Source organism: Benincasa hispida, chromosome 4, assembly GCF_009727055.1.
Source record: "Benincasa hispida cultivar B227 chromosome 4, ASM972705v1, whole genome shotgun sequence".
Taxonomy (NCBI): domain Eukaryota; kingdom Viridiplantae; phylum Streptophyta; class Magnoliopsida; order Cucurbitales; family Cucurbitaceae; genus Benincasa; species Benincasa hispida.
In genome coordinates this window covers 23,366,031-23,393,905 of record NC_052352.1, presented here as the reverse complement: position 1 = coordinate 23,393,905, position 27,875 = coordinate 23,366,031, and the positions used below count along the sequence as shown (strand labels likewise).

The window sequence follows — 27,875 nt, the reverse complement described above, 5'->3', positions numbered from 1 at the left end:
GGGGAATTGTTGACAGTAGCTCACAACTCTCCATTCTCAATGCACCCAGGTAGTACTAAAATATACCAAGATTTGAAGCGGTATTACTTGTGGCTCAATATGAAAAGGGAGATAGCCGACTATGTCAGCAAATGATTAGCCTGTCAACAGGTGAAGGCCCCAAGGCAGAAGATAGCAGGCTTGCTACAGCCATTGGATGTGCCAGAATGGAAATGGGAGAACGTGGCTATGGATTTCATTACGGGTTTACCTTGGACAGCGAAGGGCTTCTCAGTGATTTGGGTTTTTATAGACGGGCTCACCAAGATGGTGCATTTTATTCCAAGGAAGCCCACGTATACGGTGAGTAAATGGGCTCGGCTATATATGAAGGAGATAGTAAGATTGCATGGTGTGCCAGTGTCAATTGTGTCCGACAGGGACCCTCGTTTTATCTCCAGCTTTTGGAAGAGCCTCCAGGCAGCATTGGGGATGCAATTAAACTTCAGTAATGCCTTCTAACCCCATATGGATGGGCAAACAGAACGCTTGAATCAGACGTTGGAAGACATGTTGCGCATTGTGCGTTGGAGTTCTCAGGGAGTTGGGACTCTCATTTGCATTTGGCAAAGTTTGCTTATAATAATAGCTATCAGGCTACCATTAGCATGTCACAATTTGAAGCTCTTTACAGTAGAGGTTGAAGGTCTTCTGTTTGTTGGGGTGAGATTGGGGAGAGGAAATTGATGGGAACTAAGTTAATGGAGTTGACAAATGAAGCCATGCAGAAGATCAGGGCTTGAATGGTAGCAGCACAAAGTAGACAGAAAAGTTACACTGATGTTAGGTGTAAAGATCTTGAGTTCGAGGCAGGTGACAAAGTGTTCCTGAAAGTGGCACCAATGAAGGGTGTCCTGAGATTCGGAAAGAAGGGTAAGCTAAGTCCGCATTTTGTAGGGCCATTCGAGATCTTTGAGCGAGTCGGCCTTGTGGCTTACTATTTGGCTTTTCCATCGTCTCTCTCCGCGGTCCATAATGTTTTTCATGTCTCCATGTTGAGAAAGTATTTAACGGACCCGTCTCATGTGGTGGACTTTGATCCCTCGCAGCTGAATGAAAATTTAAGCTATGAAGAGAAGCCTACGCAAATTGTGGCCAGAGAGGTGAAAGTTTTGCGCAACAGGGAGGTGGCACTGGTGAAGGTTCTGTGGCAGAATCATCAGTTTGAGGAAGTAACTTGTGAGCGAGAGGACGAAATGAGAACACTGCATCCAGAGCTCTTCCAGGACTAGAACTTCCGAGGATGAAAGTTTCTTAAGGAGGGAAGGATGTAATGCTCCAAATTTTGGTAAAATTTTGTTTAAATTGGAGTTTGTTTTGGTTGAGATTTTGTTTTCCTTAGAATCTAGTTGAGTTTTTACTTTCTTTTTTTGGAAATTAATAAAGTTAGGGGAGTTATGGTTAAAAGAAATAAATTGTATATATTTATATATAATTACTTAGGGTTATTGGAAAGTGTGCCAGAGGAAAAAGAAAGAGAGAATAAACCCTTCCCCATGTTCCAGCCGTGCGACGCCATCCCCTCCTCCCTTTTTCGATTCCGTTCGTGCCACTGTGAAGCTCGGCCACAGGCAACTTGCAGCTGCGCCTCCCCACCGCCCGACGTCCACCGCACATCAGATCTCTCCCTCCCCCTCAATTCTATGTGTTCATCACAAGTCCCAACCGCACGTCTAGCCGGCCGTCCGCGCAGGTCAGCGCTGCTCGACTCTAACTCCAATCAATTACGTCGCACACCGACGCCTCCCTAGCCGCGCCTTTTCAAGTTCGTCAGCCGTTTGCCTAACCCAAGCGTCGTTCACCAGTTCTGATGTGGATAGTTTCGATTGTCGTCGGATTATTGTTGGTTCTTTTTTATTCTTCTGTTTGGGGTAAGTTTCGGGTTCTTTTGGTAGGCTCATTGTCATTGGTTTTATTGGGCCACAGATATTTTTTACCTATGAAATTTTTGGCTGTTGATTTCAGAATCTAGTAATGGTGAAGGAAGTTGCCAAGCAGAGTGAAGGTTCGTTTGGAATAGTTCAGTACCTTTGGGTAAGTGGATGCAGTTTCACTGGATTTTCCAGGGGTGTTATGCTGTTATGTTTTGTTTCAAACCATTGACACTATTGTGTGGGCAAGTTGGATAGCTTTTTTTTAAGTGTTGGGAGTTCGCTTCGAGTGGCAAGTTTTCGTGGCCGTCGTGCTTGAATTGAACTTCCTGGTTGTGTAAAAAACATAGGTAAGTGATTTACTACTGATTCGCTCTCGAACCCAAGCATGTATTACGTATTGGTCCCTACATTGTATGAGATGTCTCGATATGCCTATTGGTCAGTTGAAAATTTTGGTAACTTACGCTTATGTCGTGGAATGTTGATGTTATGTGTTGTGATTTTGTTTGGCGTATCGATGAATTGTGAACTGTTATATGATCTTAGCATGATTTAAGACCTCGATTGTATGCTTATGACTTTATGAGATTACAGTGATTGTTGGCACTTCTATTGGGCTATGCACATCACATGTTGTGAGCCTTCGGGCCCACACCTTATGCTTATGTATGGTGTCCTCTTGGGACCACCACTTATGTTTATGTTTGTGCCCTTCGAGGTCACTACTTATGAAAGCGTGCCTTCGTGTTCGCCCCTTACGCTTATGCCTATGCCTATGCCTATGCCTACTCCTATGATGCCCTTATGCACTTCTGTCCCTATGGAAAGGCTAACAGATCACTGAGTGGGCCCAGTAGTGGGTCGCTTACTGAGTATACTTTTATACTCATCATTTTCCTTTCATATTTTTTTTCAGGTAAGGGTAAAGATAGACCGGTGCATGACAAGAGAGATCCGTGACCTGGCCATTTGGACGGATTATTGCTTTCGCACTTAGGTTTCAAGTACTAGTGCCTGGTTTAGGAGTCAGACATTTTAAAGTCTTATGAAATATTCCTTGATTTATTTAACTATTATTTATTTTAAAGAATGGCTAGGGGTACCCCAAATTGTGTTTTTTTTTTTTTTAGGTTTTCTCTTCTTTGCTTATTTCAGCATTATTTAATTAAATAAAAATTTTTATCTCTTTTATTTAATTACTCTTTGAGAAAATTTATTTCCAAGCCTATGCATGCATAAAGTAGTGTCCTAGAAACATACTAGAAATTTGAGTCATTACACTCCCAAATCTTTCATTTGGAATTGGCCGGCTAGCCACTTCTTAATGTCAGTCAGAAAACCAACATCATTCCTAATGAGTAGGATATCATCCACATACAGTACCAAGAAAGCTATGAGTTGTTGATGATTTTCTTGTAAACACAAGGCTCATCAACATTTTGATCAAAGTCAAATGACTTGATTGCACTGTCAAATCTAATGTTCCACGATCTAGATGCTTGTTTCAACCCATAAATGGACTTATTAAGCTTGCAAGCTCTTTGCTTTTGATCTGGAACAACAAACCCCTCTTGTAGAGCCATGTAGATGGTCTCCTCAAGATTACCATTCAGAAAGGCAGTCTTGACGTCCATTTTCCATATCTCATAATCATAAAATGTGGCTATGGACATGAGCATCCTGATAGATTTGAGCATGACAACAGGTGAGAGAGTTTCCTTATAGTCCACTCCTTCGACCTGGGTATAACCCTTTGCCACGAGTCTAGCCTTAAAGGTTTACACCATTCCATCTACACCACGCTTTCACTTGTAGATCCATTTACACCCTATAGGTTTTACCCCATCAAGCTGATCCACAAGCTCCCAGACTTGATTGAAGTACATAGACTCCATCTTCTGGTTCATAGCTTAAACCACTCATCTGTGTCAACATCCTCCATTGCTTGCTTAAAAGATAATGGATCCTCGACCCCATCATTAAAAATGATGTCTTGAGCTTTAGTCAAACCCATGTAGCATTCTGTGGGTTCATAACCCTCCCAATACGACGAGGCAGTCTCAACTCTTAAAATGGTTGACTAGATGTACCGACATCAACAACTCTTGTTGATCTATTGGTCTGTTCAACAACCCTTGTTGAAATCTCATGTAAAACAAGCTTGCTTCATCGTTTATGATCCCTGATGTGGTCTTTTTCCAAGAAGATATATTGACACAGACACTTTATTCTCACTCGGATCATAGAAGTATCCACCCCTCGTTTCCTTAGGGTAACCTACAAGCACGTGGGTCGAACATCTGTAAATCCTGAAGTGGCGTAAACTACCTTTACGGCCTTTCCACAGCTCAAAAGGTTTTTCAGAAGCACTTTTTAAGGGAACGTTGTTCAAAATGTAACATGCAGTCTCCACTGCAAATCCCTAAAATTGTTGGATTTTATGTCCTAAAACTCGTAGTTTGTAATACCATATTCTTGTTCAATAAAGCTGTTATTGAAAATCTTTAGTAAATTTAAATTCTATATTCATGAATCCAATAAACTAAGGATCCAAGGCTATTAACTTTAAGTTTGAACTTTATGTAGTGACATAAATGTGGATCAAGTTCAAATATATATAGCCAAAATGGTCTTAGTACATGAATAAGGTTAGACGCCTTATTCTGGGGACACTATAGATGTGGCCCATTTTGTAGTTAGTACAAACGATGTGATCCTAAACCATTCACGTGGAGACATGAAAATGAGGGCATCCTATTTAAAGAGTTTACATAAGACTGAACCATAAAATAGTAATGTATAAAACTGACTATTTCGTTAATTGATGACCTAGGTAACTTAATCTTAATCCTGAGCTAACTATGAACTCCTGTTTACTCAGAATTATCCTTAGATCTGCATAGGTGAGGGCAACTCATTATGCTCCCAATAAGGCTCCCATTTTAGGGGTAAGATCAGGTGGATAGCTGGGAACATAGGGTGCAAGATGAAATTCACTCCTACCCGTTATAAGGATAGTAGATAGGTTGTTCCCTTTAGTACTGAATCTAGGTCTTGAACAAGGGGCTCCACCCTCTCATTGGCCCGAGAGGGGTTCGGTTTATAGGTTGGACCTTAAACAAATTGTTCATTAGACGATCAGTGGAACTTAAGGAATAAGATGTAGTTTCGGGGGTAAAACGGACACAAATATATCTATAGTGAGGGGAGTGCAACTACAAGACTATAGTGGAATGACCTGTTAGTTAACGAATGTTGATTAGATCCGTCTAAAGAGTTTAGCCAGTTAATCTTGGATCGTTGGAGCCCATGATCTATAGGTCCATTAGGTTCCCCTACTAGCTCATATGAAATAAACTTAGAACAGAATAATAGAATAATTCGAATTGTTCAAATTAGATGAAGAGAGAGAAACCGACAAGTATATGTGATATAGTGGTCGGTTTTTTCTATTTAGAGATACAGTTTTAATATTTAAATGTGATTTCATTATCAAGAATATGAATACGTTCATATTCGGAAGCTCGAAAATAATAGAAATGATCAAAGATGTAAAAAGTCAAAGAATTGACTTTTGACTTTGAAAAGTCAAACTTTGACCGACCTTATATTCAAATGTGATTTGAATTTTGAGAAAATTAATGCGGATTTATGCTTGGGAGGTCAAAATTAGTCAACACGAAAAAAATCATAAAAAGTCAAAATGTTGACTTTTTGGTCAAAGTTTGACTTTAACCAAATGACTATTTTGCCCTTTGACTAAAGTTAGTGGGAAAATCAAAAATTTTGTTGGATAATTCCACTAACAAAATAGTGGGCTAGGTGTTGGCTTATAGTGGAGATATTAAACCCACTAAGATAGTGGATTCTAGGTGTTGGGATTTTATGAAGTTATTTCATGCAATTTTGAATGGCCCTTTTCTATAAATATAGGCTTGTGTTTTTGGATTAAAAACTTTTGGATTTTTGCCAAAATAGTTTTCTAAAATTGGGCTAAAAAGAAAAACCCAAACCCGACCAAAAATCCCTTCTTCTATTTCCATCTTTTTTCTCTCTCAGGTTCTTCTTCCATCAGGTCACACAACCCAGTTTTGAGTCTAGAGAATAGTAGGTTGGCTCTAGTGGTGGTCCGTGTGTTCGGGTGGAGATAGACGAGTTTCGGAAGCTTCAAAGGTATTATTTCAAAATAACCCAAATTAATTCTTTTAGGGTTGCATGTCGACTTTTTCATCAAAAACGAGTTTGGAAGATGAGCATAACTCATCATAGACCGAACCATGTCCAATAGGGTTCTGTTTCTCCTTTCGGATACATCATTCTACTAAGGTGTACCTAGGATCGAGAGTTGGGACGTGATTCCATGTCCTATCATATAGTTTTGGAAGTCGAGGTCTATATACTCTCCACCACGATCAGATCATAGTTTTTTTATCTTCTTACCTAACAAGTTTTTAACTTCAGCCTTATACTCCTTGAACTTGTCAAGGACTTCAGACTTACATTGCATTAGGTATAGATACCCGTACCTTGAATAATCATCTATGAAAGAAATGAAATATTCATACCCATCTCAAGCTCTAACACTCATCGGACCACAAAGGTCTGAATGTATAAGCTCCAAGGTTTCCTTGGCTCTGTAACCTTTTCCAATAAAAGGTCGTTTGGTTATCTTAACTTCAAGGCATGATTCACACACCGGCAAGGAGTTTTCTTTTAAACTCTTTAGAAGTCCACATTTCACCAACTGCTCAATCCTATTCGAGTTGATGTGACCTAACCTTAGATGCCAAAGATGGGTGTTTTCCTTAGGAGAAACCTTTGGTCTTTTTGCAGTTGTTGTCATACTAAATATTTCAGTATTAAGCAAGGCTTTTATGACTAACGACCTTAGTACATATAAGTTATTTTCCATTGAACCAAAACCAATCTTATACCATTCTTGAAAATATACACTTTACTCTCAGAAAAGAAGACGGTATAGCCTTGTTCAATGAGACAAGAAACCGAGATTAAGTTTCTCTTGATATGAGGAACTCCAAAAACATTATCCAGTAACAGATAACGTTTCTTGTCCAAAAATTGTTGGGATTGGCATCCTAATTCTCTCGAAGTCTCGTAGTTTGTAAACTGTACACATTTTTATGAGTAAAATAAGAGTTATTTTATTTGGCATTTACTCATATCCAATAAACAAAGCTCCTTGGTTATCTTATGTGAACTTAAGCATGTATATGTGATATACAAGTGGATCATGACTTAAGTGATAACTTATATAGGTCTGTAGTATAAGGATTAAAGAGGGATACCTGATCCTGATGACACTACAGATACGGCCTGTTTTGTAGAGGTTTGAAAGTGTTGTGAACTACTACAAATGGTAGATCTTAACCATTCATGTGGAGACATGCAAGCGAGGGCATCCTATACAAAGAGTTTGTATAAGACTGGACCCAGACAAGATGTTGCATGTCCTGTAGATCCAGACTCTCCAGGTGACCCTTAAACACTTTAGCCATGAGAGCCTTTGTAAATGGATCGGTAACGTTGTGCTCCGACGCAATCTTCGTGACTATCACATCATCGCTATGCACAATCTCCCTGATCAAGTGGTATTTTTGTTCCATATGTTTGCCTCTACATGACTCTGAGGTTCCTTTGAATTTACCATAGTCCCGCTATTATCACAATAGAGAGTGATCGACAAATCCATATTTGGAATAACTTCCAAATCTGTAAGGAATTTCCTCAGCCAAACAGCTTTCTTAGTTGCTTCACAAGCGGCTACATATTAGGCTTCTATAATGGAGTCCGCGATGCATCCTTGCTTGATGCTTTGTCGTACTGCTATGGTTGGCAACGGGACCAGGGTGAGGCGAGGGGGTATCCCCCGTCCCCGGCCCCGTAGGGGAAATTTTCCCCCATCCCCGCCTCTATCCCCGCTATTTGAAGGCAGGGACGGGGGCAGGGATTCCCTATCGGGGAAATGGGGTCCTTGCGGCGCCTCATTCGTGGCAAACTTCAACAAAGGGGAGGGATGAGTGAGAGGAGAGGGATGAGCGAGAGCGATGTAGAGAGTGAGAGGGGAGGGAAGTTTTGTTGCAAATTGCAGAAAGCGAAAGGGGACTGGGGAGGGGATAAAAAAAAATATATATATATATATATAATCGAGGTAAAGGTCGGGGTCGGGGCAAGAATATTGTCCCCATCCTCGAATGGGGCCCCAAATAAATTCCCCGATTTGACCCCATCCCTGGTCAAACTGGGGAATCCCCACGAGGACCCGCCCCGTTGGGTTTTTTTGCCAACCCTAGCACTACAGCCCCTCCATTTAAAGTGAACACTGACTCTAATGTCGATTTGTGAGAATCTCTATCAATCTGAAAGTCAGAGTCTGTTTATCCTATAAGGATCAGATCGTTATCTCCATACACGTGCATGTAGTCCCTCGTTCTCCAAAGATACTAGGGTCGTCTTAACCGCAGTCCAGTGATCTAATCCTGGATTGGACTGATAACGACTAACAATCCCTACTGCATAGCAAATGTCAGGTCTAGTACACAATATTGCATACATTAAGCTTCCAACAGCTGAAGCATAGAGAATCTGTCTCATCTCCTCAACCTCTTGAGGTGTCTTAGAACATTGATCCTTAGACAAAATGATTCCATGCCTGAAGGGTAACAAACTCATCTTGGAATCTTACATCCTGTACCTGATCAACATTTGATCAATGTACGTTGCCTTAGACAAGGCTAACCTCTTGTTCTTACGATCTTGAATGATTTGGATCCCTCGAACATACTGTGCCTCACCCAAATCTTTCATTTGGATCAGGGAAGCTAGCCACTTTTTAATGCCAGTCAGTAACCCTACATCATTCCCAATGAGTAGGTTATCATCCACATACAGTACCAGGAAAGCTACTAAGCTGATTACGATCTTCTTGTAAACAAAAGGCTCACAACATTCTGATCAAAGCCAAACGACTTGATAGTAGTATCAAATCTGATGTTCCACGATCTAGACGTTTGTTTCAACCCATAAATGGATCTATTAAGCTTGCAAACTTTTTGCTCTTGATCGGGAACTACGAATCCCTCTGGTTGAGCCATGTAGATGGTCTCCTCAAGATTACCATTAAGGAAGACAGTCTTGACATCCATTTGCCATATCTCATAACCATAAAATGTGGCTATGGACAAAAGCATCCTGATAGATTTGAGTATGACAACAGGTGCGAAAGTTTCCTTATAGTCCACTCCCTCGACCTGGGTATAATCCTTTGCCACGAGTCTAGCCTTAAAGGTTTGCACCTTTCCATTTATACCTCGCTTTCGCTTGTAGTTCCACTTACACCCTATAGGTTTTACCCCATCAGGTTGATCCACAAGCTTCAGACTTGATTGAAGTACATAGACTCCATCTCCTGGTTCCTGGCCTTAATCCACTCATCTGTGTCAACATCCTCCATTGCTTGCTTAAAAGACAATGGATCCTCAACCCCATCATTAGAAATTATGTTTTGGGCTTCAGTCAAACCCATGTAGTGTTCCGGTGGGTTCATAACCCTCCCACTACATCAAGGTAGTCTCAACTCTTGAGATGGTTGACTAGATGTACCGACCTTAATAACTCTTGTTGATCTATCAGTCTGTTCAACAACTCTTGTTGAACCCTTAGTAGTCTTAGTCTTACTAGAAATCTCACGTAAAACAAGCTTACTTCGTGGTTTATGATCCCTTATATGGTATTCTTCTAAGAAGATAACATTTGTAGAAATAAGCACTTTATTTTTACTCGATTTATAAAAGTATCCACCCCTCGTTTCCCTGGGGTAGCCTACAAAGAGGCAAACTTTCGAACGCAGTTCCAACTTCTTCGGGTTAATCACAAGCACGTGGGTCGGACACCCCCAAATCCTAAAGTGGCATAAACTACCTTTACGGCCTCTCCACAACTCAAAAGGTGTTTCATAAACACTTTTTGAGGGAACGTTGTTCAGAATGTAGCATGCAGTCTCCACTGCAAAACCTTAAAAAAAGTCTGGAAGATGAACATAACTCATCATAGACCAAACTGTGTCCAACAAGATTCTGTTTCTCCTTTCTGATACATCATTCTGCTGAATTGTACCTAGGGCTAAGAGTTTGTACGTAATTCCATGTTTTATCATATAGTTCTAGAATTAGAGGTCCATATACTCTTTACCACGATCAGATCGTACTGCTTTTATCTTCTTACCTAACAATTTTTCAACTTCAGCCTTATACTCCTTGAACTTGTCCAAGGCTTCAGACTTAAGTTGCGTTAGGTAGAGATACTCGTACCTTGAATAATCATCTATGAAAGAGATGAAATATTCATATCCACCTCGAGCCCAAACACTCATCGGACCATAGAGGTCAGAATATACAAGCTCCAAGGCTTCCTGGGCTCTATAACCTTTTCCAGTAAAAGGTCGTTTGGTCATTTTGCCTTCGAGATATGATTCACACACCGATAAAGAGAACCTTTGGTTGTTTAGCTGTATTGAGGTTGATATGACCTAACCTTAGATACCAAAGATGGGTGTTTTCCTTAAGAGAACCTTTGGTTGTTTAGCTGTTGTCGCCCTACTGAACATTTCAGTATTAAACAAGGCTTTTATGACTAACGACCTTAGTACATATAAGTTATTTTCCATTGAACCAAAACCAATCTCTATTCCATTCTTGAAAATAAACACTTTACTCTCAGAAAAAGAGACGATATAACCTTATTCAATGAGACATGAAACCAAGATTAAGTTCCTTTTGATATGAGGAACTACGAAAACATTATCCAGTAATAGATAACGTTTCTTGTCCAAAAATAACTTCAGCCTGCCTAAAGCAACAGCTTAATTCACTAAAAGAAAAACGGGAACTCCCGACGTTGTTTTAAGGCGTCGGGATTTAGGTCGACGGGAGAGACGGTCTCGGAACTCCCGACGCCATAAAGGTTCATTGGGAGTTCGTAGGGAAATCCATAAGCATCCAAACTGACGTGGGAGTTCCCCGGGAACTCTCGACGGTCTCCCAAGCAGCGTTGGGAACCAGACCCCTCTTTTTCTCGTGCACATCGAAAGATTCTTTTCTTTCAAAAAAAACCCTAATAGATTTTGCCGCCCCATTTTCCTTCTTCCCTTCATGCCCCCGCCCCTCTTCACGCCTGCCCTTCCCCCTTCGTGCCATCGTCCACCATCTGTCGCCGCCCCTTTCATTGCTTGCAAATTTGTTGTTTATTTTTAAGCTTTCATCAAGGTTCGTGCACATCTATTTCATTTATTTTCTCATATTTTGCATCTTAATTTAAGCCATTGTTTTTAATTTCTAGAATGTTGGTAATGTTGGTAATGTTTAATTTTTAGCATGTTACTAATGTTGGTAATTAATGTTGCTAATGTTTAATTTCTAGCATGTTGGTAATCTAATGTGAATTATGAATTATGGATTGTTGATGTTATTGTGGATTGAGTTTTTTTTTCTTTTAATTCTTAAGGTTATGGATTACTTAATTTAGAAAAAAATATTGTACTTAACGCATTTAATATTTTAAAAAAGTTTAAAAAATCTACTAGACATAAAACTAAATTTTGTGTCTAATAAAAAATTGAACTTTAAAGTTTGTGTCCAATAGGCTTGTAAATTTTAGAAGATGTTGAATAGATGAAAGGCCTATATTAGACACAAAATTGAAAACTTGGAGACATACTAAATAAAACATTTGAAAGTTGTTAGACAATTTAAGTGGTCTAGGGACCTATGTGTTTATTTTGCCTTAAGAAATGAAAATTATGGAACTCAATGCTTCATAATACTTTGTACTTTGTCCTCTAATCCAGGTTATTGTTTTGGATTACAAGTTGGTCAGAAAATATTTATTTTTAAGGATGAATAAAGAATGGATTAAACTAAGAAATAAGTTATCGGTGGAGTATAGAGAAGGAGTATCACAATTCTTAGATATGGCAAGGTTTCATGTAAATGATTCCGAACGAATAAGATGTCCATGCAAGAATTGTATGAATTCAATTTGGGAAAAGATAGATATCGTGGAATGACATCTATTAACATATGGAATATCTCCCTCATATTGTGAATGGGTATATTATGGAGAGCCAGTAAACTTATCTAGAAGTCATACAAGTCATTCAATAGAGGATGTTGAAGTAGATAGTATAGAGAGTAATGCTATTGAAGAAAATGAGATGTTGAATCTTATAAACGATTTACAAGTTCCAATTGAAAACGAAAATGCAAATGAAGGAAGGATTAAGAATGAAATGTCCTTTAATGGTCAAGAAAGAGATACCACGAACTTATTTGAGGATTTAATGACTGAAGCACGTAATGAATTATACCCTGGGTGTTCGCAATTTTCGTCCTTAAACTTTTTAGTGAAGTTGATGCATATCAAAGTTCTGAACGGCTGGAGTAACAAATTGTTTGACATGTTGCTGGAATTTTTAAAAGAAGCGTTTCCAGCTGGCACCTCTATCCTACTTCCTTTTATGAAGCCAAGAGGAAAATTGCGTGATTTCGGCCTAGGTTATGAGTCTATTCATGCATGGAAATATGATTGTGTATTGTATTGGAAAGAGTTTGCAGATTTGCAACAATGCCCTATTTATGGTGAGTCTCGGTACAAAGTTAATGATGGCAAGGGTAAGAAAATACTACATAAGGTATTGCGCCATTTTCCATTGATACTAAGATTAAAACGATTGTTTGCATCAAAAGAAGGCGCTTCTGACATGAGATGGCATAAAGATAAGCGAGTTGAAACGGATGATGTATTACGACATCCAGCTAATGCAAAGGGTGGAAATATTTTGATCGTGAATTCCCTCATTTCGCTTTAGATCCTCGAAATGTTCATTTGGGATTAGCTTCAGATGGCTTCATTCCGTTTGGAAATACGAGCACTTCTTATAGTATGTGGCCTGTGGTGATAATTCCTTATAATTTGCCCCCTTGGAAATTCATGAAGGAAACAAACTTCTTCATGTCTTTGCTCGTACCTAGTCCAAAATCTCCTGGAAAGGAAATTGATGTTTACTTGCAACCGCTGATTGAAGAATTGAAAGAGTTGTGGACAATAGGTGTGCGAACTTATAATTCTGTTGCTGGTGAGTTTTTTCAACTATATGCTACCTTATTATGGACGATTAATGACTTCCCTGCATATAGTGACTTATCTGGATGGAGTACAAAAGGTTATTAAGCATGTCCAATATGCAAAGAAGATAACTCGTCCTTCGGGATAAGAGGGAAAATATCATTTATGGGGCATTGACGTTATCTTCCAGAGAATCATAGTTGGCGTCGAAGTAGACAACATGATGGAAAAGTTGAACGTAGACCTCCACCAGTTGTAACGAATGGAGAAGAGATACTACAACAAATAAATACACTAAACTTTTCTGTGCTTAGAAAACATCCATCGAAGCAAGATAAAAAAAGAAAGCGAATTCTAAACTGGACTAAAAAAAGTATTTTTTTTCCAACTTCCATATTGGTCCAGACTATTGTTACGACATAAATTGGAAGTAATGCATATTGAAAAAAACATATGCGAAAATTTGGTGGGCACTTTGTTAAATATTGAAGGAAAGACAAAGGATACAACGAACGCTCGATTGGACTTACAAGATTTGAAGATAAGAAAGGACCTACATTTGATACAGGTCAAGAACAAATTTGTAAAACCATACGCAGCATACACATTAACAAATGGTGAATGGATTTCGTTTTGTAAGTATTTGAAATCAGTGAAATTCCCTGATGGATTCGTATCTAACATATCACGATGTGTCAATGACAAAGATGGAAAAATATTGGGGTTGAAAACACACGACTGTCATGTGTTGCTTCACAGACTTCTCCCTATTGGTATTCGAGCATACCTACCGAAGAATGTATCCACTGCTATTGATGAGTTGTGTACATTCTTTCGCGACTTATGTGCAAAGACAATATGTGTAAGTGATTTGAACAGACTACAAGCAGACATCATAGTCATACTTTGTAAATTGGAGAGAATATTCCACCTGCCTTTTTCGATGTAATGGTACACCTTGCAATTCATCTACCATATGAAACCAAAGTCATGGGTCCAGTTAGTTACAGTTGGATGTATCCTACTGAAAGAAGTTTACGAACATTAAAACAATTTGTACAGAACAAAGCACGTCCCGAGGGGTCTATAGCAGAAGCATATGCAATGAATGAATCATGGAACTTCTGCTCGCGATATCTAAATGGGATTCAAACGAGATTCAATAGAGATGAATGAAATGATGATAACATTCCCGATCACGAGATATTTGGTGAATTTGAATTATTTAGGCAGAGGGTACGACCATTAGGGGTGTCAACTTTACGGACGCTATCAACGGAGGAAAAGCGTATTGCACATTGGTACATTCTCAACAATTGTAAAGAAATAACAGACTATCGCAAGTAGGTTTCAAACTTTTTCCTTTTCTAAATTCTACGGTATCTCCTTTGATATAACATTTAAATGATAAATATTGTAGGCAACATTTGAGGTTAATTCGTCATGAAGCTCAAAGCATCTCTGACTTATATATAAAACATCAACGCAAATTTCCCGATTGGTTCAAATCCCAAGTATACATAGTCATTTTATAGGCAACGGTTGAGGGATGATTCATTTTTCGTATTCATTTTTAATGTATACGTAATTATCACGTTCTATAATGGCGCGAGAGAGAAGATATCTCCGATAATTTCTTTTCACTTATAATGGGACCTTCGTCTGAGGTGCGCTCTTACAATGGATGCATTGTTAATGGGGTACGGTTTTACACTGTAGAGCGTGATAATCGTCGAGCTACATAAAATAGTTGAGTCCTAGTGGCCGGGGAGATCAGTGAGAACACAAGTGTGGTTAACAATTTCTACGGTGTTATAGATGAAGTATTAGATTTGCAATATGCAAACAGAAGACGCGTTTTCTTGTTGAAGTGTAGATGGTTTGACACAGATAACAACAAAAGTAATAGGACACATATGGATTTAGGATATAAATCGATCAATACATCACACTTTTGGTATGTCGACAAGCCTTTCATCTTTGCTATCCAAGCATAACAAGTCTTTTACATTGATGACATCAAACATAGTAGCAATTAGAAAGTTGTTCAAGTAGTCCAAAATAAACGAATATGGGATGTACCAGAAGTGGATGATGTTGAAAACGCACAACTAGATTTACTAGAAATTGTTGGTGGCGTCGGAGTGGATGAAACCATTAAGGAGGTTACTTTCTTTATGAAGAGTTGACGTTGATCCTACATTTGTGGAAAGACCAATTATTATACATGGCGATCATGACTTCATAAACGATGATGATGAAGAACAATTATCTCCCAATAACAGTTCAAGTGATGATGAATAATTTAAATTGTTAATTTAATATTGTTTTCTCTCTTTTGTGTTTGTATAGATACGATGTCAACCCCTAATAATAATTTAAATTATATTATGATGATGAGTAATGATGTTTCTACTAAATTCTTTTTTTCTTTAGCTTACACGTATTTATTGTTAATTTAATATTGTTTTCTCTCTTTTGTGTTTGTATAGATACGATGTCAACCCCTAATAATAATTTGAATTAGATTACGATGATGAGTAATGATGTATCTACTACATTCTCTTTTTCTCTAGCTTACACGTATTTATTGTTAATTTAATATTGTTTTCTCTCTTTTGTGTTTGTATCTCACTCTCTCCATGAATGTCACAACACATGTATAACTTCATTTAATCAGCTGCAGATTCAAATATTAGGCTTCAAAAGGGTGTCTTGCTCTGATTTGGTTGTAAATATGTGTCATTTAAAGCTTCAACACTCTCATACAAATTAGATACGCATCCCACCATGCCTTGATGTTTCAAAAGCCCAATCACAGTCCCTCAGTGTCGCTCTCTCCATGTATCTCTCTCTCTCTATATATCTCGCTCTTTCCATGAATCTCGCTCTTTCCATCAGTGTCGCTCTCTCCATATATCTCGCTCTCTCCATGTATCTCGCTTACAAAGATGCCCTCAGCAGCTTCACACCCTGATTGACATCCAAAGTAATAATCGATTCAAAAGGTTTCCATGCCTTGTCATGTCAATAAACTAAAGTTAGGTCACCCAAATCTTATTAGGTTTTTGTTTTTGTTTCTTTCCCCCTTCTAACAATATTTCTTTACTATTATTCTACCCTATTATCCTATGCATGCACTAATATTATTTTGAGATAAGCTAGCCCTTCTTACATAATTCTCATGCAAATTTAATTTTTACTAGATTCTAATCTAAAAGATCATATAGGACTTTTAAAAATTGAAAAATAGAGGAAATTGAATTGTTTATCCATATAACATTTCAATGGTTTTGTTTTTTTGTAGAATGCTGTTCGAAGATGAGCTAGGACAATTGTTGAAGATGCTATATTTGAGAAGTGTTCTAGATGTTGTTCTCATTTTACTTCTTTTATGTATTTCTGAATATAATGGACAAGTGTTCTAGAGTTGGAACAATATTTGGATATTGTAATTTTTTACTTGTTATAAAATGGACTTCATTTTCTTTTATGTGAATCTTTATTTGGTATAATATGTTTCACAGGATTTCAGATCAAATTTTAAAAAATTACAAACGATATATTAAATTTTATCCATGTAGGAAATTAAATTGTTTATCCATATAGGATCCCCCAACACGGCATCGGGAGTTAGGGGGAACTCCTAACGCGGTGTAGCCCGTCAGGAGTTCCAAGAACTACCGACGACGTATACTAAGCATCGGGATTTCCTTACTCCCGACGCCACATAGGCATCCGGATTTCCCCCTTAACTCCCGACGCCGTTCAAAAGTTCGTCGGGAGATCCTCTCCCGACGGATTTCTCCCGACCAAACTCCCGACAACCATTTATATGTCGAGAGATCATCTCCCGACGAAATATGACGTCGGGAGAAGCCAGAATTCCTTTAATTCCATAGAGGTCATAAAATACAAACTCCAAGGCTTCCTTGGCTCTGTAACCTTTTCCAGTAAAAGGTCGTTTGGTCATTTTGCCTTCGAGGCATGATTCACACACCGACAAGGAGTTTTCTTCTAAACTTTTTAGAAGTCCACATTTCATCAACTACTCAATCCTATTGAGGTTGATATGACCTAACCTTAGATACCAAAGATAGGTGTTTTCCTTAGGAGAACCTTTGGTCTTTTAGTTGTTGTCGCCCTACTGAACATTTCAGTATTAAATAAGGCTTTTATGACAAACGACCTTAGTACATATAAGTTATTTTCCATTGAACCAAAACCAATCTCCATTCCATTCTTGAAAATAAACACTTTACTCTCAGAAAAAGAGACGGTATAACCTTGTTCAATGAGACAAGAAACCAAGATTAAGTTCCTTTTGATACGAGAAACTACGAAAACATTATCTAGTAACAGATAACGTTTCTTGTCTAAAAATAACTTCAGCCTGCCTACAGCAACAGCTTAAACAACCTCACCAGTACCGACTCGAAGAGTCAACTCTCCCTATGGCAACATTTTCTAGGAACTAAATCCTTGGTAAGAGGAACAGACGTGATTAGTAACACCCAAATCAAGAATCTAGGCAGAATCATCATTCTCTACCAAACACGTCTCTAAGACCACTAAATCATATTTACTGTCTTTAGACATCCTCCTCTTTTGGAGAGTAGTGGGATCAGTATCAAAACCTAAATAAGCTCCAAGTTCCATTTCAGAGAACACTTCTCGTTGATGAACTTTAACAGAGTCAGCAACAATTGCTTTTTCTTCCTGGAGTTTAACTTGGGAACTGACACTTCTGGTATTTTCATCCATCCTTTTGTGCTCAAAAAATAAGAACTGGCGTTCAAACAATTCTTGCAACGAGTCCATGATCTCGCGTGCAATGACCATGTTCTCAATCATTTTGGCCCAAGCATCAGGTATGCTAGCCAATATGTCAAGTCGGGCCAATGAGTTAGCCTTCATCCACACCTCATATGCATTACGAACACTTCATGGTGCATCAAGGGTCGGGACTTGAGGAAAAATCCTCAACCATGACAAATTCGAGGTTCTTTACCACGAAATATGTTTTATAAGACTCTTTCCAATGTATGTAACCGGCCAAATTAGAGGCATTGAACATAAATCAAACATGTTGCTAAAAACAAAAACACATTGTTCTACATTAGGTTTTAAGCAAATACCCGTTGAAAAAACATACAACATCCCATACGGTTTAGAAAAACTAACATGAACCCCGTGTGACATCTAGTTTCACAATGACGCTTCAAAGGTTTAGGACAAAGCCGCTGAAGGGTGGTCAATTTATCCTCCTCTGAATTGATACATTATCAACCAATCATTAATACCAGAACAACTCTTGCTCCTATAACGGTAGCTGTCATTGATTTGGCCAAGAATCATAACTTACTTAATAATTTTCCGTAAGTGTGACCCATCATTTAGGCCCTAGAGTTCCACCTAAAGCAGCCAATTTAAAGGGAAAAAATACGATTGGGGCAAAAACTAAAGTGACCCTATCCATTTCTGGAGTTCAACCTTGATATTGACCAACTACACAAAATCCATCCGAGGGGACGCTCCCAGGGCACCACGAGGGAGTGCAAGAAGATCTCATGGTGTGAACCAATGAAGGAGACCACAGGATGTGTTGACACACACCTTTCACCCACTTATCATAAACACTCTCTCCGTCCACCTTGATATTGACTCATGTAAACACCATCCAAAAGGGGATGCTCCCAGGGCACCACGAAGCTAAGCATGAATCTCACAGTGTGAACATTCAGGGAGAAACGTGAGTGGAATCATTGACATATCATATACATCTCTTCCTCCCACTGAGTATTTTATAACCTAGGGTTTAGTTTACTTAGAAAAAAACACTACTAAGGATTTAACTAAGTGACTTTTTAGGTTTGCTCAAAAGTAACATTTACTTTGGAAAATTGAACAACTTTTGATCATCATTCATTCAAATCTTTAATGAAGTCTGTGATCAACTGTCGCATGCTTGCAGTAAATCTATCTAATTCACCTTTTCAGGTAGGTTCCCAGGTAGGGGTGCTCCGTTTCCATCAACTTAAGTACCCCAACCTAGACAGAACCCACCTTAGACAAAAGGTCCCTTGATAGATTTAATAAAAATTTAATTTTTTATTCCAATCAATTTAATCCTATTAAACTGATTTAAAAAGATTAACCTTAGGTATCTAATCACATTAGAACCTTGAACTTAGGTCTATCTCAATCCAATTTAAAAACCCTTTTAAAAAATGAGTTCGCCTAAGTCCGAATGTAACTCTTTCTTATCGATTTTAGTTCTAATTTTCATTATAACGATTACAACAAGAAACAACTAAAACTAACACAATGTGAAGCTACATATACAAGACATTCATAACTTTTAAAAATAAGCCTAAGCGTCATGCTTCATGCATTGTTCATTCATTGGTACTTTTATATGACACTTATACAACCAAGCAATGAACCAAGCATACATGCTTCCATACATCCTTATAGTATAATGCTTATAATATAAAGATGATGCATGAATATGCTTACTACATGTATAAATATAACTCTTATATTTTATGATGCATGCACATGCATTTTTGTAATTTCATCATGCCAGAAACTATATTATAACGTTCATAATATATGATGCATGAATAATTGCATAGCCTAAGGTGAGTTTTAACTCTATATGTCATACACCATGGCATATAAACAACATATATCCCATGTACATTAAATAAAAATTGATGAACCGGGATAATTAGCCTCAAATCCTCAAAAACCAAAGCTAACTATTACAAAGAATAATGAGTTTTCGGTTCAAACAAGTGAACTAGGTCCTGAACCTTCCGGGCGAAGAAACGCATCTCCTTGATCATGAACCAAATCCTTGGGATCGCCTACACGAGAGAGTAAATGCTTTACTCAATCGTTTACCACGCTTCTTGAGCTTAAACAATCGTTTAGCAACGATCGTGTAGCTTGACTATGCGATGAAGCATGAAGGCACGCGATCGTGCAGCGCACATTGTCCAATGCAAGCCTTAAATGATCATCTAAACGAGAACAATGCGGTGAAGCACAATTGTCTAAACGATCACTGAGCAAGAGTAAGGTATCGTATACCGCGTGATCGTGTAGTCAGTGACTATGCGATGAGACATGCTAACTACACGATCGTTTAGTGTGCGCACCTTTTATTAAACGATGATCATCAAATGCTCTATATGATCGTTTACCTCCAGCATCCACGCAATCGAGCAACCAACGCTACGCGATAGAGTAAACTCTTTACCCCATCGTTTCACATTAGCTACGATCGTTTAGTAAATACTACATGACCGTGCAAAACTTTTCTACACGACCATTTAGCCAAATATCAACGATCGTTTACCTTAGGCTACAAGATACGACCAACCTTTGGTCTTCTTCCTTAATGAGAACCGCATCTCTATGCTTCGAAACTTCATCATGAACGACTCAACAAACTCAAACACTTTGAATTACATACTTGATTGCTTGTTAATTGTGCCCCGCAAGGGCCCTTACAAATTAACACTTTGTAATCGAAAAGAAAGCTTTAAACAGAAGCAATTCTCCCGTAAACATTCTTCAACATATCCACAAACGCATTTAACATTTAAACACAATGCAGAAACCTTAAAACTCACCATGACTGTAAAAGAAGTTTAAAACAGAAGTGAAATTTGGAATATCATAACAACTTGGCTCTGATACCAATTGAAGGAAATCAAGCATGAGAATTTCCATGAGCAGCGAAAGAAATCGTTCCAAATTCCATTCGAGTGAACACAATCAATTACAGTCTAAGAACAGAAACTAACAGGTCATGCACAACAAGAAATTACAGCATGCTTTAAGATGATACAAGGGATAGAGGATGCATATCTTTGAAGAAACATTCTTCACGAATCCCTCGATCAATCTACAAGCGTCCAAGAATAGTAATGCTCGAACGCAACGACTGGTACACAGCACTAACACAATGAACACAATGAACGACCAACAGCTCCTCGAACCCAATCGAGTCACACTCGATTCACGAAACGAGTGAGGACACCACCACAATGGTTACCTTGGTATTTTTGGTGTGAGAATCCAGAAGTTGTTAGCTTTGTATGATCTTGGCTGGAGGAAGAGACTGGAGGACAACGATCGTGTAGACGATCGAGCAAGTGGGAAATAAGATGTTGTCTATCGTATAGAAGAAGTGCTCGATCGTTTAGTCAACAGAAACCTATCGTACAGACTTAGCCATGCGATCGTGTAGCTACGATCAACTGAATGACTATCATATAGTCAAAGCTCCACGATCGTTTAGTCTCTGCACAACTATCGCTTAGTGAAACTCTTTCACTTGATAGCTTATCCGTGAGTCCTTTCCAAATGATGCAACTACTAATTTTAGGAATCATTTTCCCTTTTATCTCACGGTTACCATAAAACCACCAATAACCTCCCACTCAATTGGTTATTAAAGAAAAAGAAATTAATTGTCATATAATTAATTTATTATAAATAAATATGATAACTAACTTAACATATTATATTTATAACCTATAGTTTTAATATTTCATCTCATGAAACATACAGACCATAGTTCTTTTTCTATTTTATGGTACTTAATGTAAATCATATTTACATTAATCCTCCAAGTAATGTATCTCATACATCACACTAATTATATCACATATAATTGAATTTCCTCTTGTTAATCTGAACACTTCAAACTAACCCCAAGAACTGATTCTCAACTTGAATCCATTGAGCTACCAAGGCGACCTTATGGACCTGTAGCTTGAAGCTCCAACGGTACGTGAATAACTAATTAAACTCTTTAGTCACGGGATCTACCATCCGTTAACTGTCGGACACTTCACTAAAGACTGACAGCTGCACTCTTCTCACTACAGATATATTTTTGTGTCCATATCAACCAATCAACAGGGCGATAACCCTTCACAGATCGCTCGTAAGTACAACTGGACCAATTTACTGTTTTGCCCCTGTAGTTACATCTAACTCCTTAAATACCACTGATTCCTTTAATGAACAATAAGTCATAGTCCTACTATGACTGGGTCCCCTCTTCCAAAGAGAGGATGTGACCAGTATGTTCAAGACCCAGAATCAGCCTTTAAGGGAGCAATCTATCTACTTACCCCTACTTTGGGAAAGGAATGAATTTCGTCTTGTGTAACTGAGTTCCCAGCTCTCCAATCAGACAAATCCCCAAAAACTTAGGCTTGTTGAGTTGGCAATCTAGCCAATCTCACACATACTAATCAAAGGACCACCCTCATAGGCAGAAGTTCCCAAAACACTCAGAATTAAAGTCATGTCATCTATGGTCGTTTAAGTGAGATGTAAGTCTCAAGTATCAATGGCATTATATAAAGAAACTAATCATCTCGTGGTCCGGTCTTATACAAACTCTTTGTATAGGACACCTCCACTTGCATGTCTCCACATGAATAGCCAAGATCAGACCATCTGTAGTAGTTCACAACACTCGTAAACCTCTACAAAGTGGATTGTATCCGTAGTGTCACCAGGATAAGGTATCCCTCTTTTATCCTTATACTACAGACCTTTTAGGTTATTACTTAAGGCATGATCCACTGTATACCTCATATACATGCTTAAGTTTACATAAAATAACCACGAATATTTGTTTATTGGATATGGGTAAATGCAAATAAAATAACTCTTATTTTATTAATAATAATGTGTGTAAAAAGTTTACAAACTACAAGACTCCGAGAGAATTAGGATATCAATCCTAACATAAGGCTAAGGTTAATGACTCAGCACATTCGTGAAACGTGTGGCTTGTCTTCTAATAAAAATCTTCCAACAATATTATACGAAGACAACACAACTTGCATAGCTCAAATCAAAGGATGATATATTAAAGGAGATAGAACAAAGCATATTTCACCGAAGCTTTTCTACACTTATGATCTTGAAGAAAATGGCGACGTCATTGTACAACAAATTTGTTCGAAGGATAACCTGACAGACTTATTTACGAAAGTATTACCAACCACAACTATTGAAAAATTGGTGCACAACATTGAAATGCGGCGACTCGGAGATCTTAAATGATGTTTTTGTGAGGGGGAGTATATATATTGTATTCTTTTAGGAGTATGTATTATATGAAATATGTACTTTTTTTCCTTCACTAGGGTTTTTTTTTCCATTAGATTTTTCCTTGTAAGGTTTTAACGAGGCATATTTCATATATATATATATATATGGGCATCTAAGGGGGAGTATTATAAATATCACAAAAATAGATGCTCAATGCTTAGTGTCCTAAACGCCATGTGACATTTTTCATGTTGTCCATGTACCTTGTAATAATTCATGCTTGGTGTCCATGTAAGTCTATATAAGTCCATATTCTACTTGCAACTTTGCCTATAAATAGTGGCATTTGATGGATCTTAAAATTACGCACATTGGTGAGAATAAAAAGAAATTTTCATATATTTCCTATTTCCATAAAATCATATTTTCTATTTGTATTATTCCTATTTCCGTAAAATTAAAATTTTAGTTATTTTTAATTTAGTTATATTTTATTATTATTATTTTATTTATTTATTTATTTATTTATTTATTTATTATTATTATTATTATTATTATTATTATTATTATTATTATTATTATTATATTTTCTCCATATCCGTTGTACTCCTCAATTTCACAATGAAAAATATTTAAATATTTTTGAGTTTTCAATTTCAATATTGTATGTGGTAAACATTAGGCACAATATTAAATGTATATAGGTTAGTTAGGCACACAACTATAAATTTTAAGGACTTGATAGAAAAATGTTAGTATATTTAGTAGGTAATCTGAAAACAAGGGATTCAACGAAAATAAAGTTATATTTCATGTTTTCAGATATGTGTTTGGTAGTAGATTCACAAAATTAAATTCCAACTTAAATAAAATTTCAAAATGTGATTGAAAATATATTAAGTTATTCACTAAATACTAGGTTGAATGTAAACCATTACTAATTAATCTTTAAACTTGTTTTATGTTAAACTTTTTGTATAATTATTATTTTGTAATATCATATAATATATATAATATATTACATATTTTAAATTTAACAAAAATAATTGATTTTATAACATGAAATAGTATAATTGTTATTTTTTTATCATTTTTAATATAATTCTGTATTATAAAATTTTTAATTCAAAATTTGGATACACTGAAAACTTAAAAATTTTGTTTTCTGAATTTACACTGTTTGGATCACAAAATTCGGAAACAATTTTCGGAAACAGAATTCAGGTTGCTAACCAAACACATATCATTCAACTCAGTGAATCTGAAAACATAAAACAAAATCTGAGTTGCCTACCAAATAAACCCTTATATTATAAAAATTTAATACATACAATTGAAAGCTAAATGACTAAAGTTGCAATTTGACCAATTAACATTTAACTCTAAAACCTTTACGTATTGACTTAGTGGTCATTGGGGTCAATGAATAAAAATCAAGGACTTATTGAAAATGTGACTAAAATCTTACATTGATTAGAAAAAGAGAAGATAACAAGCATACGTAAGTGAGAAACATCTCCATTCATACAAGGCCTTTTGGATAAAAAAAATAATAATAAAATAAAGTCATGAAAAATTATGCTTTAAATGGATATATCACAGCATTGTAGTGATATATGTAGATGAATTTATTAGTGACACATCTTTTCTTTCTTGTGTGGTGTTGTTCAAACATGATATTACATTTTACAAACCATATTGTCTTATCAATATGGAATAATGTATATAGAGATATTAAGAATTATGATTTATTTTTGGAGTTTCACACCATTTGGAATAGGGGCCATCCAACTTATCAAAACTGATCAAATTATATATATATATATATATATTCTTGTTGGCAGCGAGGCGAGGAAAGTGCTTGAGGAGATATAAGGACTACGATCTCTTAGAGCTATTTTTTTCTTATTAGAGGAGAAAAAGAAAAAAAATCCTTGGAAAAGCCGAGAGCCTTTAGAGGCCTCTCTTCCCATATATCTGACTGACAAAGGGAACAGAGCAACCATCTAATCCATTCCTTGACCTTAATTGATGGCGTAGCTGGAAAGCCACCCCCAATCATATTGCTAAGTTCTAGATTTACGCTAGGCACAGAAGTGAAGAGTTCCGAGTCTACTTGAGAGCGATGTAAATGAGTGATTTCGTACATTACATTAAAGGTAGGTTGGGGGAGTTTCGTGCATGATCACGAATTGAAAGATGGGAACACGTTGATCTTCTTCATTGATGCGGCCTCAAAAATCAGTGTGCTTGTCTTCCTAGCTAAATTTATTTTTCATTACACTGTGCATGTCCTCTTGGTTTTCTCAATTTCTATATTTTGTGCTCTCTCTCATAAGTATGGCTCAAGGATTCTACCACTGTGTTCTCTATTGCGATATTTCTTGATCTTTCTACTACTACGCCCTGTCTTATCTTATTTTGGGACCGCGGATTTCTTGACTTTCTTTTTGGGAACCTTCTCTTTTCCGGGATCGTCGAGATGGATAGCTGGTCATGGTAACCAAGGCGACACCTCTTCTGAGTGGTTTACTTATACAGAAGATTTTTCTTATACAGAAGAAGAATCGGCCAGTTCCGGGCGTAGTAGAAGTACCTCGTCGGTCAATCAATCAGAACAAGCTGGGCCTTCCAATGCCGTACCCGCCCCCCAACCCGCCGCTGCCCCAGCAGCTCAACAACGGAATCACCTGGATCAACCAAATGGTGAAGGTGGGAATCCATTGGATGCTGAAAGGGAGGCTAGGGCACAAGAAAAGGACACCCGTATCTATGCCGCGATTGAGGCTATCACGAACGCCTGCGAGAATGAGGAGGCGACCATGGTACGCCGAGCCCACAGGATCTTGCATGAGCGTGGGCTCAGGCTCGAAGATCCGAAGGATGTCAAGTGTGCTCTCTAGTTGGCTCTCCATGATGACTGAGAGCATGATATCGATGACCGTCTGTGCTCCAAGTGTAGTTGCCAGTGTAGCAGTAGTTCCTTTCTTTTCAAGCCTTGCTTGCAGAACTGAGATCCCTTCCAATAGCTACTGTGGCATTTCCATGTGCTCAGATGCGACTTTGAAACATCACGCTGTTCTCGATGGAATATTTTCATTAATGAGCTCAGGGGCTTGGGAAACCCGCAGGTCAACCCCCGACATTATATCGACTAGAAGTAGAAGACGGCCTCTCTCGGGAAACATGGCCTAATTTCTCTTCTTTTTTCGGGGGCCCAGAACGCTAAAAAGTGGGGGAGAAACAATTAGTCATCGGCCCTCTTCAAGCTATCGAATATAGATAGGAGATCCACTTCGATGTTCAAGGCTGGCAGTAAGTGTAAGTGCAATCGCAATCCCCATGAATTTCATTAATTAATATCTCTCCCCTTTGCTTTTCCTGTTAGAGAATGAGTTGTTAGCCTTACTGAATGCGTTGAACATCTATCATTCTATAGTCAGAATGTGGGCTCTCCCGCTGTTGGTGGTTTAGTTGTAGTAAGGGTGGTAGGATTAAGATTAGGAGATTGATTGAGTGAAGTAGGGTTCGATGAAATATTAAATAGAAGTAAAATATCCTTTATAAAGGAAAGTACGACAGCCAATCTAAAGTAAAGTATGCCAGAACTCGTAGCCTTGTTGAAAGAGTCTGGTCTGAATTCTGGCCCAGCTTGCCTGTCTGTTGCTAGGTCCGAGCAAGTGAGCTAATCGAAACTACTAGTAACGGGATTTGACTGATGAGATTGAGAGAGAGGCGGGGGATGATCAAATATGGTTAGACTTCTTTCCATACCCCAAAAGGAAGGCATTTCGGCACCTCAGTCCGTAGCTAAAGTTCTCAAACAAGAGTTCCATTCCGTCCTCTCATCAGGCAAATCCCGTTACTAGTAGTTCCGGTTAGCCAACTTGATCTGGCATGTACAGAATGAAAACTTCATTCTCAATTCTACGAGAATTTTTATGAAAGCCTTTCATTTGCTTCTCTTCGCTGGAAGTTTTATTTTCCTAGAATGTATCCTAATTTTTGGCCTACCATTCCTTTATTCACACAAACCCTTCGATGACTTATCGGCTACCGTGCCACGAGGCACGACCATGGAAGTAATGAAAAAGAAAAAGTTATTTAGTTGGACCATCTGCTCGAGATGTTCGAGTTTCGCTTCTCTAGAGAAATGAGACGCTAAAAATGAAAGTGTTCGGAACGCATACCGAAAAGATATATATATATATATTTATATAGAAAAATGTCAAACTATTTACAAAAATAGTAAAAAAAAAAACACTGAGAGACACTGATAGATTTCTATCAACGTTTATCAGTGATAGATTTGTATCAGTTTATATCACTATAGTATCAATGATAGACTTCTAATAGTTTCTATCACTGACAGACACTGATAGACTTCTATCAGCTTCTATCAATGAAAGATTTCTATCAATTTCTATCATTGATAGTATCAATGATAGATTTCTATTATTTCTATTACTAATAGACATGATAAACTTCTATCAGTTTTAACACCAAAACTTAATAGTGTTCAAGAATCAAACAAAATTAACCCAAAAGACCCAAAATCTTACCTCTAACGGCAAAAAAATCTGGCGAACTCTAGTGTTGGCGGCGACAAGGATTGGTTGCACGGATCTAAAAGTTGGAGGAAAAGGGAGAATGAATCGAGTAGAGAGAGAAAAATTGGCTCAGAAGCAGCGATGTACAACCAAATTTGCGATGCAAACCCAAACGACGATAGAT

General features: G+C 37.7%; 1 pseudogene; it reads left to right on the top strand.

Moving 5' to 3' along the window:
• Window positions 1–2,013: 2,013 nt before the first annotated feature.
• LOC120076133 lies at window positions 2,014–26,299 on the top strand (annotated as a pseudogene).
• The last annotated feature ends 1,576 nt before the right edge of the window (window positions 26,300–27,875 follow it).